We start from the raw sequence: 12079 nt of genomic DNA on the forward strand, positions 1-12079 counted from the left end.
GAATCTGCAACCAATGGTTCATCGAGGGTTGCATATTAATTCGATAACTATGTGATAACTATAATAGTGGCATCGCGTGTACTATTGGAGAACTCTTTCTCTAACGTACATCTCATACTCTGGCTAGAGATTCCATGCACTATTATTACATCAGACCACATAGGATATCCACACCCGTAGGTGAGCGGTGAATCCCCGACTACAATGCACTGGCTCCTATATGTGTCGCAATTATACCCAACCTCGTCACCTGATGACTCTCCTGGAGCCGGTAAACGAGTCAAAGCACAGCCCTAGCATATAGAGCCTCAGTGTTGTCTCGGGTCGTAAGGACTAATGGTGTACAATCATAACCACGGACTTATCTTCTCGATGAATGATTACCACTTGGAAAGTCCGAGGGAGGGTTGTTTGGTATAATCATCGTATCACTACCCATCTGCATGTTTGGATATCTCTATGCCCTTACCAAGAAACGCGGTACATAACATCACAAATGCTAGACTCGAGCTAAAGCGACCTTTATCCCTGTTTTATGCGGCTGAATCGACTAGGAACGAATTTAGAATATGCATTTTTTACAAATGAGTTTCAACATCGAATTACGATTCATTTGTATTAAAGCATAATCAAGGACTTTATCTAAGCTGCTTGCATGGGTATACAGATAAAGGATAACGAAACCATTAAAATGTAAAGTATATTAAAATAAAGATTATTTATTACACTTGAGTCAATAAATTCCCCAGCCAACAGTTGGCTTACAGAGCATCTACTCTAACAATCTCCCACTTGCCCTAGAGCCAACTACCCATAAACTTTAATCCCATTGTTTCGCGATGCTTTTCAAACAATGGTCCTGGCAAGGGCTTTGTCAGTGGATCAACAACATTATCTGCAGATGAGACTCTTTTAACAGATATATCTCCTCTTCCCACAATCTCCCATGTGATGTGGAACTTCCTCAGTACATGTTTGGATCGCTGATGAGACCTTGGTTCCTTTGCTTTCGCAATAGCACCAGTGTTGTCACAGTACAACGGGACTGGATCAACTCTATTAGGAATAACGCCCAACTTTTGGACAAAATTCCTCGTCCAAACTGCCTCATTGGCTGCAGCAGATGCAGCAATGCACTCAGCTTCAGTGGTGGAATCCGCAACGGTGTTTTGCTTAGAACTTTTCCAAGAGACAGCCGCACTATTAAGCATGAATACAAAACCAGAGGTCGATTTCGAATCATCTACGTCAAATTGGATGCTAGAATCAGTGTAGCCTTCCAATTTCAATTCTCCACCTCCATAGAGCATGAACAAATTCTTAGTCCTTCTCAAGTACTTAAGAATATCTTTCACGGCCTTCCAATACATTGGACCAGGGTTCGCCTTATATCTGCTTGTAACACTCAGGGCGTAAGCAACATCGGGACGTGTTGATATCATACCATACATGATACTACCAATTGTTGATGCATATGGAACACGTGTCGTCATCTCTATCTTTTCATCAGTTTTGAGACACATAACTTTAGATAGAGTAATACCGTGACACATTGATAAGTATCCTCTCTTGGACTCTTCCATAGAGAATCTCTTTATAATAGTATCGATATAAGTGGCTTGGGTGAGCCCCAACATCTTTTTTGATTTATCTCTATAGATTTGTATTTCCAATACATAGGATGCTTCACCCATGCCTTTCATGGAGAATTTAGTTGCTAACTATACTTTAGTTGATTGCAGTAATCCTACATCATTCTCAATGAGTAGGATGTCATCAACATAAAGTATAAGGAATGTCACTGCACTCCCACTAACTTTCTTGTACACACATGGTTCCTCGGGATTCTTAGCAAAACCAAACTCTTTGATTGTTCTATCAAATCTGAGGTTCCAACTCCATGACGCCAGCTTGAGACCATATATAGATCTCTAAAGTTTGCATACCTTATGCTCACTACCTACTGATGTGTATCCCTCAGGTTGAGACATATAAATTTCTTCTTTGATGTCTCCATTGAAGAATGCAGTCTTTACATTCATTTGTCATATCTCATAGTCATACCATGCTGTTATGACTAGTAGTATTCTAATGGACTTACACATAGCAACTTGTGAAAAAGTTTCCTCATAGTCAACTCCTTGCCTTGAGTATAACCTTTTGAAACCAGTCTTGCTTTGAAGGTCCATACCTTTCCATCCGCCCCAAGCTTTCTTTTGTAGATCCATTTTCATCCTATAGGGAACGATTCCCTTAGGTAGATCCACTAATATCTAGACTTAGTTTGAATACATAGAGTCCATCTCAGACTGCATGACTTCAAGCCATTTGGATGAATCAGTATCAGATATTGCTTCTTTGAAGTTCATTGGATCACATCCAACACAAGACTCATCATGGTCTCATTCATGAAGAAGCGTATATCTAGCAGGTGGTCTAATAACCCTATCAGACCTTCTAAGAGCTTGTACTTCAACGACTGGTTGTTGGGAAATAGGTTCAACTTTTATAGTTGAGGGAGTATCTTTAATTTCATCAAGTTCTATCATCTTGCCTTTTCTATCTAATAGAAACTCCTTTTCCAAAAAGGTGGCATTTTTTGAAACAAACACTTTTGCTTCATTGGGATGATAGAAATAATATCCAATAGAATTATTTTGATATCCTACAAAGTAGCACAAAGTAGATCAACTATCCAATTTGTCTCCCACTGTCTACTTCACGTAAGCAGGACATCTCCATATTCTCATTTAAGAATATTTTGGAGTTTTTCCCATCCATATCTCATATGGTGTTTTATTCACTGCTTTAGTATAGACATTATTCAACAACATTGCCGCAGTTTCAAGCGCAAAGCCCCAAAACGATGTAGGCAATTCAGTGAATCCCATCAGGGATCGAATCATGTCCATCAAGGTTCGATTAAGACGTTCAGAAATACCATTCAATTGTGGTGTTGCTGGTGGAGTCCACCGTGAGAGAATCTCATTCTCTTTTAGATAACCCAAAAAAAAAAAAAATCAGCACTCAAGTATTTTCTCCCTCGATCAGATCGAAGTGTCTTAATACTCCTTTCTAGCTGATTTTGTACTTCAGATCTGAATTCTTTGAACTTTTCAAATGTTTCAGATTTGTGTTTCAATAAACATACCCATACCTCGAATGGTCATCAGTAAAGGTAATGAAGTAGGATTTCCCAGATATTGTGCTAACAGTTAGCGGCCCACAAACGTCTGTTTGGATTACATCCAGTAGACCATGTGCACGTTCCACGTTTCCACTGAATGGAGTTTTAGTCATTTTTCCTTTTAGACATGACTCGCAAGTTGGTAGAGAATTTATGTCTGACAGATCAAACATGCCTTCTCCCACTAGCTTGTGCATCATTCTTTGGGAAATATGACCTAGTCTAGCGTGCCATATTTGTGTGGGATTTGGATCATCTAACTTTTTTTTGTTTGTTGTTGAAATCCTGTTTACTTAGACATTCACTTATCATTTTCAGAAAATTTCTGACGTATATAATTTCTTATGTCCAGACTTCTTGCAGTGAAATAAATATGTTCTGACTTATCGAGCTTAGTAGGCCCTATATGTGTCCTTCAGAGTTTGCCTCTTATTGGGTTTGTTTTTCTTCTGAGGGACAAAACATTTCTTTCCCTTACTTTGTGAGCCATTTTTCGTCTGACGAGAGGCCAATTAGAAAAAACAACATTTGTTTTTCTTTTATGGTGATCTCATAAGTCATAAGCCTATTGACTAGCTTTTCAAGGCTATCATCTATCTTATTCAAATTGAAGTTCACCATAACCCCGTCAAATAAAGAAGAGAGAAACAACAAATTGATGTTATCTAGTAACTCGTTAAGAATCACATATTCCAGGCCCACCACATTCTCAATAAGCCCAGTCATACGTACACCACGCTCATGGGCCAAAGCCACATCTTGGATACGTGTAGTCATGAGCTCCTTGAAAGTGGTGTGCATCATTATATGAGTTTGATGCACCATGCAACTCTTGCAAGTGCATTCGAATGTCAACAGCATTCAACATTTCCTCAAACTGTCCCTACAGTTCATTTGACATAAAAGCGAGCATGTTACACTTTAGCTTGCATACTATGGTCCTACCATCTTGCCTGCTTTGTCAGTTCAACAGGACTGACATTAGTGTGTATGCATTTTCTCCGAATTCAGAACAATTTCTCAACCAGTCTTGAAAGTTTGGTTCGGTTAGCTTGTTAATAACAAAAATGTATTACGTGACGAAATCAAAAATATACTGATATGGAAACATAATAATTGTTGCTGATTATTTTAAAATAATTTTAAGATATAAAATATGAATTTTTAATTTATAAATTCTCTCTCACTATTTTGACATTTCCACCACCCTCTGATGAAAAAAGGAAATCGTATTTCCTTAGTGGGCACGTAGAGTCCAATTAGCCAATTATAATCCCGAATAATATCAGCCAATTATAATTTCTAAAAGGTAGAATCCAATTGCATCTCTATGCAACCTCCGCGTGTTTTGCCTCACGTTTAATAAGGACCTAATAATATGACGTCGTTTATTTTTGCGTGTCAAACCGACCCATCAATATTGAATTGTAGTAGACGGTCGCCATGAGTTCCCCCATTAATATGAGCCGAAGTCATGAGAGTTCCACTCAATTCACATCATATGTCCGGTGGAAGTCACAGCTTTCCGGCGTCCAGGCCTCCCTAATAATATGAGCCAGACACTGTCCGCGGGTAGCGATCAACATGCAACCACGGTTGATGGAAGGCAAGAAAAAATTAAACTCTTTTAATTTTTACTTTTACGATTTGATATAAATTTTGAATCATATTCAAAATGAGGGATTTTAATTTTAAAATTGTCTCATCATTTTAATTTTAAAATCGCGTGCCACGAGTTTGTATGTTTGCTGGATTCATGCAACTATATTATCTAATAATATACATACATGCATACTACTATATATCGCATATATATCATAATATGACATTCAACAATAAATAAGGATGATCGATCGCCAACACTATTAGATCCATGTGAGCCAGACATGGATCCATGTCCAAAACCTAGGTGAATGCAGGGATGCAAATGCAACTATTACAAGAGCTTCCAATATTTTACATGTCTTCATCTTGTGCATCGGGTCCACCATATTCTAGTCTTGATCTCCCACTATTTCTAATAATTACATTTAAATAGCCATGATACATAAGGGATACATCTCATGGGGGTGAGAACGGGCCATAAACCAGGCCCACTTTAATAATATCAAATATTAACAAAATGAATAAAACAGTAAAATATCCTAACATACACCTAACACATTAGTCAAGGCTCTCGATCATCCTTCATGCATTTAATATCAAATATTAACATCAATTAATTAAACAAATTTAATTAACTGATAAATCATATATCTAATAATTTTATCACTAACCACCACAATTATTAAAGAATTTAATAATTTAAATAAACACCTTTATTTAATTTCCAATTAAATCAATAATAATTGATTTCTTGTAAAAACTCATTTTTACCATAAATAATTAAAATCATATTCTAATTATTTATTTTACAAGAAAATTATTAATTTTCCAAAAGAAAAATTGAACCAATTTTCAAAAATATCAATTTTTGCCCAAAAATTTAAAAAATCAGAAAATTGCACCCAATGCCCAAACAATTCAGGCCCAATATCCAGCACGGTTCCCGAGACACTCCCGGGCAGCTGCCCGCACCGCACAGCGCGCCCTGCGTGCACAAGCGTGCGCAGGCAGGCGCAGGCACGCCGGACGCCGCGCGCAGGCGCTGCGTGCACGGATTGCCCGGAACAGTTCCGGGCAGATTCAATTTTTATTTATTTTATTTTTTTTTTGGAAAAAAAATTTAATTTTATGGTGCCACAATTTTCTGAAAAATTTTCTTGTGTGGTTAGAAACAAATTATTCAATATCAAAACCATACGATTCAGAAAAAACCTTGGCTCTGATACCATTGTTGGATCTTGGTTTTCTCGTGCCCAAACGCAGCGGAAGTTTTAAAATCTTTATTTTATTTTGACAATAAAAATATATTTTTTTAGGCACTCGTATGGTTTTATAATTAAACATTCATAGGGCGTTGGAATTTTATACCTTTGGTGAATTAAATCACTTGGCTCCAACTAATCCGGTTTAGGCGGATATAGCTCTTGATGAATTCCTACGAACTTTCTTTGAAAACTCCTTTCTTTATTCTTCTAATCAGGTCCACGACTAGATGATTTGTTCTACTTCTAATTTGCACTAGAAAAATTAGAAGAAGTTTTTACGTTAGAGATTGAAAACGAGAGACGGCTCAAAGTACTCCTTCAAAAGAAAGTGGCCAAAATTTTGTGGAGAGAAGGAGGAGGATTTTCGAAAAATTGTGAATGAATTGTGTTTAACCTTAAGCCTAATACACATATATAAGCTTAGGGCCCATTAATAAAATTAAATACTTAATGGGCTTAATCAATTAATTTTTATAGTCCAAGTAGTTTAATTAATTAATTAATCTTTTGAAGTCCAATTAAGAACCTTAATATGTATGTTGGTCTTGTACTCCTACAAGTCCATTATACGTATACCCATTACTTTTAATTTAAATCCCTTATAAATTCAACATTTGAATTTAATATTTAAATTATAAATTCAACTCTTTGAATTTATTACCTCCAAAATTTAATATTTAATAAACTCAACATTTGGGTTTAATAAATTAAATTCTCAAATTTTATAAATTCAACTCCTTGAATTTATTCTCTCAACGTGAACAAACGATCCAGTGCTTGTGTGACCCTCAATGGTTCAAGGATACAGCTAGCCGTGGGTTCACAACTCCTTGTGATTCAGAATAACATTTATTCTTATTCGGGCTTACCCTAGTTAGCCCCATTCTTTTCATCAACACCTTGATCAAGAATGTCAGAACTCATTTCTGATTGCACCCATCTGATCATGGTAAGAGCGTCTAGTAGCATCGCCCCATGATCCCCTAGGTATCACTGATAGTGCCCACAAGAACCAGTCGATTATGATTAACGTACAGTACGGTCCTTTCATGTCATATAACCCGATCGAATCTGCAACCAATGGTTCATCGAGGGCTGCATATTAATTCGATAACTGTGTGATAACTATAATAGTGGCATCGCGTGTACTATTGGAGAACTCTCTCTCTAACGTACATCTCATACTCCGGCCAGAGATTCCATGCACTATTATTACATCAGACCACATAGGATATTTACACCCGTAGGTGAGCGGTGAATCCCCGACTACAATGCACTGGCTCCTATATGTGTCGCAACTATACCCAACCTCGCCACTTGATGACTCTCCTGGAGCCGATAAACGAGTCAAAGCACAGCCCTAGCATATAGAGCCTCAGTGTTGTCCCAGGTCGTAAGGACTAATGGTGTACAATCATAACCACAGACTTATCCTCTCGATGAATGATAACCACTTGGAAAGTCCGAGGGAGTGTTGTTCGGTATAATCATCGTATGACTACCCATCTGCATGTTTGGACATCTCTATGCCCTTACCAAGAAACGCGGTACATAACATCACAGATGCTAGTCTCGAGCTCAAGCGACCTTTATCCCTGTTTTAGGCGGCTGAATCGACTAGTAACGAATTTAGAATATGCAGTGTTTACAAATGAGTTTCAACATCGAATTACGATTCATTTGTATTAAAGCATAATCAAAGACTTTATCTATGCTGCTTGCATGGGTGTGCAGAAAAAGTATAACAAAACCATTAAAAAGTAAATTATATTAAAATAAAGATTGTTTATTACACTTGAGTCAATAAATTCCCCAGCCAACAGTTGGCTTACAGGACATCTACTCTAACATAAAGAGGTGCCAAAACAATAATTTCAAATGTTATTAAAATAATGATTGTTTATACATAGAGTTTCAACATGAACCCTCGACCAACACTTGGCTCAACGGGCACCTACTCTAACAATCTCCCACTTGCACTAGTGCCAACTACCCATATGCTTAAAACCCATCGATTTGCGATGCTTCTCGAATAATGGTCCAGGTAAAGGCTTAGTTAGCGGATTAGCAACATTATCTGTGGAGCCGACTTTTTCAATCGACACTTCTACTCTTTCCACAATCTCTCGGAGGATGTGGTACTTTCTCAATACGTGTTTGGATTTCTGATTAGACCTTGGCTCCTTTGCTTAAGCTATAGCTCCCGTGTTGTCACAAAACACCGGGACAGGAGCAACACTATTAGGAATGACGCCCAACTCTTGGACGAAATTTCTTATCCAAACAGCCTCCTTTGCTGCAGTTGATGCAGCAATGTATTCGGCCTCAGTGTTGGAATCCGCAGTACTGTCTTGCTTGGAACTCTTCCAAGAGACAGCAGCACGATTGAGCATGAATACGAATCCAGAGGTTGACTTCGAGTCTCGATATCGCTTTGGAAGCTAGAGTCGGTATAGCCTTCCAATTTAAGTTCTCCATCCCCATAGACCAAGAACAACTTATTTGTCCTTCTCAAATACTTGATGATGTCTTTCACAGCTTTCCAGTGTGGGAGACCAGGTTCGATTGATATCTACTCACTACACTTAGTGCAAAAGCCACGTCAGGACGTGTAGATATCATCACATACATGATGCTACCAATTTCAGATGCATAAGGAATGCTTGTCATCGCCGCTATCTCCGCATCAGTCTTGGGAGACATAGACTTGGGTAGGGACACGCCATGACACATTGATATTTGTCCTCTCTTGGACTCATCAATCAAGAACCGCTTCACGATGGTATCAATGTATGTGGACTGGGAGAGACCAAGCAATCTTCTTGATCTATCTCTATAGATCGGTATTTCCAATACAAAAGATGCTTCACCCAAGTCCTGCATCGAGAACTTTCCTGCTAACCATATTTCAGTTGATTACAACATCCCTACATCATTCCCAATGAGTAGAATGTCATCAACATAAAGCACCAGGAATGTCACAGCACTCCCACTGACCTTCTAATACACACAGGGTTCCTCAGGATTCTTAGTAAAACCAAACTCTTTGATTGTACTATCGAATCCAAGGTTCAAACTCCTAGATGCCTGTTTTAGACCATAAATAGATATTTGAAGTTTGCATACCATATGCTCACTTCCGACAGATGTAAACCCTTCAGGTTGAGACATCCATCTGCCATATCTCATAATCATACAATGCAGCTATGGCTAGCAATATCCTTATAGACTTGAACATTGCAACTGGAGAAAATGTTTCCTCAAAGTCAACTCCTTGTCTTTGAGTATATCCTTTTGCCACCAATCGCGCCTCGAAGGTCAATACCTTCCCATCCGCCCCAAGTTTCCTCTTGTAAATCCATTTGAACCCTATGGGAACGGTTCTCTCAGGTGGATCCACAAGGTTCCACACTTGGTTCGAATGCATGGAATTCATCTGAGATTCCATTGCTTCAAGCCACTTGGATAACATCCATGGTTAGGCTCAACATGGCCCTCTTCAAGAAGCAGACCATACCTCATATGTGGTCTCGAGACTCTCTCGGATCTTCTAGGAGCTTGTATCTTCTCTCTTGGCTCTTCGGGTGTGGGTTCTATAATTGTGGGTGTCTCTCGAACCTTTTCGAGTTCTATCATCTCCCCTTTTCTATCCAATAGAAATTCTTTCTCCAAAAAGGTTGCATTCCAAGATAAGAATATTTGGGAGGCTTACCCATCCGTATCTCATATGGTGTCTTATCAACTACCTTTGAATGGACATTGTTCAACAACAGTGCCGCTGTCTCAAGCGCATATCCACAAAAAGATGGCGGCAACTCCGTGAACCCCATCATAGACCGAACCATCTCCATCAAAGTCCGATTACGACGCTCCGAAACACCATTCAACCGCGATGTAGCGTGCGGAGTCCACTGTGAGAGAATCACATTCTCCCTAAGATACTCTTGGAACTCAGCACTCAAGTACTCACTAGCTCGATCCGATCGAAGTGACTTGATGCTTCGTCCCAATTGTTTCTCTACTTCACTTATGAATTCTTTGAACCTTTCAAAGGCTTCAGACTTGTATTTCATCATATACACATACCCATACCTCAAAAAGTCATCGGTAAAGGTGATGAAGTAGGCATGTCCATGCTTAGTGGTGATGCTAAGTGGACCGCACACGTCGGTATGGATCAAATCCAATAACCCTATTGCTCGCTCCACATGGCCCTTAAAGGGAAATTTGGTCATCTTTCCTTTTAGACAGGATCCACAAGTCGTGAGAGTATAAATATCAGACATATCAAACATGCCTACTCCCGCTAGTTTGTTCATTCTTCTTAGGGAAATATGTCCTAGTCGAGCATGCCATAATTGTGTCGAATTTAGAGTATCTTGTTTTCACTTTTTTGTTGTTGTTATCGCTTGGACATTGTTTACTAGAATATCTTTCAATTTTAAGTGATATAGATCGTTTTCAAGTTCTCCAGTACCTATTAAACATTTATTCTTGTAAATGTTGCAAACACCTTTGCTAAATAAACAAGAATATCCATCTTTATCAAGCATAGAAATGGAAACAATGTTTTTCACCAACTCAGGTACAAACAAAACATCTCTCAAAATCAACCTAAAATCATTGTTCAATAACAAGTAAACATCTCCCACGGCCTTGGCAGCAACTATTGCTCCATTGCCCATCATGAAGAAGGTCTCACCTTCCCTAAGGCTCCTACTTCTTCCCATCACCTGTAGATCATTACAGAGATGTGAGCCACAGCCGGTATCCAATACCCAAGAAGTAGAGTTAATCAAAATGTTTACTTCTATATAGAACATACAATTTTCAGAACTCTTATGGGCAAGATATTCTTTGCAGTTACGCCTCCAATGACCAGGCTTCTTGCAATGATGACATATGTCAACAGTCTTGTCAGCTTTAACTTGTGTAGCTGCACATCGGGAGTCGGAGCTTGCCTCTTCAAGGGCACGTTCTTCTTGGGACGTTGGAAAGAACGCTTCTTTCCCTTCCCAGGTGGACCAGTCTTCGTACCAGATGAAGAGCCCACATAAAGAACCGACTTCTCTTTCTTGATGGTGGACTCAAAGGTAACAAGCATGTTTACAAACTCCTCAAGGGTGGGCTCCATCTTGTTCATATTGAAATTCACCACAAAAGGATCAAATGAGCTAGGCAGTGACAAGAGCAACACGTCGATGGTCAACTCTGAAGGCAACGTAAGATCCATGCCAACGAGCTTATCCACGAGCCCAATCATCTTTAGGCCATGCTCATGGACCGAGGCCCCATCTCGCATGCGAAAAGTGGTCAGTTTCTTGACGGTAGCATGCCTAAGAGGACGTGTTTGCTCTCCAAAGAGCTCATTGAGATGCAAATGAATGTCAGCAGCACTCTTTGCATCCTCAAAACGCCTCTGCAGCTCATCATTCATAGAAGCCTGCATATAACACTTGGCTTTCATGTCATGGTCACACCAATCCTTGCAAGTCTGTAATTCCTCAGGAGTGCAGCCAGTCGGAGCCTCAACAGGGGGTGACCCAGTAATTGTATATGCTATCTTTTCTGAATTCAAGACGATTTTCAGGTTTCTTAGACAAGTGAGGTAATTAGGTCCAGTTAATATGTGTTTTTTGAGTATTGCAGATAGTGGATTGCGAATCGAAAACATTGTCAAAAACAGATAAATGTTAATGACTATTTTAAAATATTTAGTGAGATATAAAAAATGGACTTTTACTTTATAGATGCTTACTCCCACTGTTTTGACATCTTTCACTAACCTCTAATGAAAATGGAAAATTCCTTTCCTCAATAGGTACGCAAGGTCCAATTAGCAAATTATGATTCCGAATAATATCAGCCAATCACAATTCCTAAAGGTAGTTTCCAATTGCATCTCCATGCAACACTCTACGTAAACTTTTGTCTCACGTTTGATTAGGACCCAATAATATGACGTCGTTCATCATTACGTGTCAAGCCTTACCCATCGATGTTAAATCTTAATGGACGGTCG

Source organism: Primulina huaijiensis, chromosome 5 (assembly GCF_012295235.1).
Source record: "Primulina huaijiensis isolate GDHJ02 chromosome 5, ASM1229523v2, whole genome shotgun sequence".
NCBI lineage: Eukaryota > Viridiplantae > Streptophyta > Magnoliopsida > Lamiales > Gesneriaceae > Primulina > Primulina huaijiensis.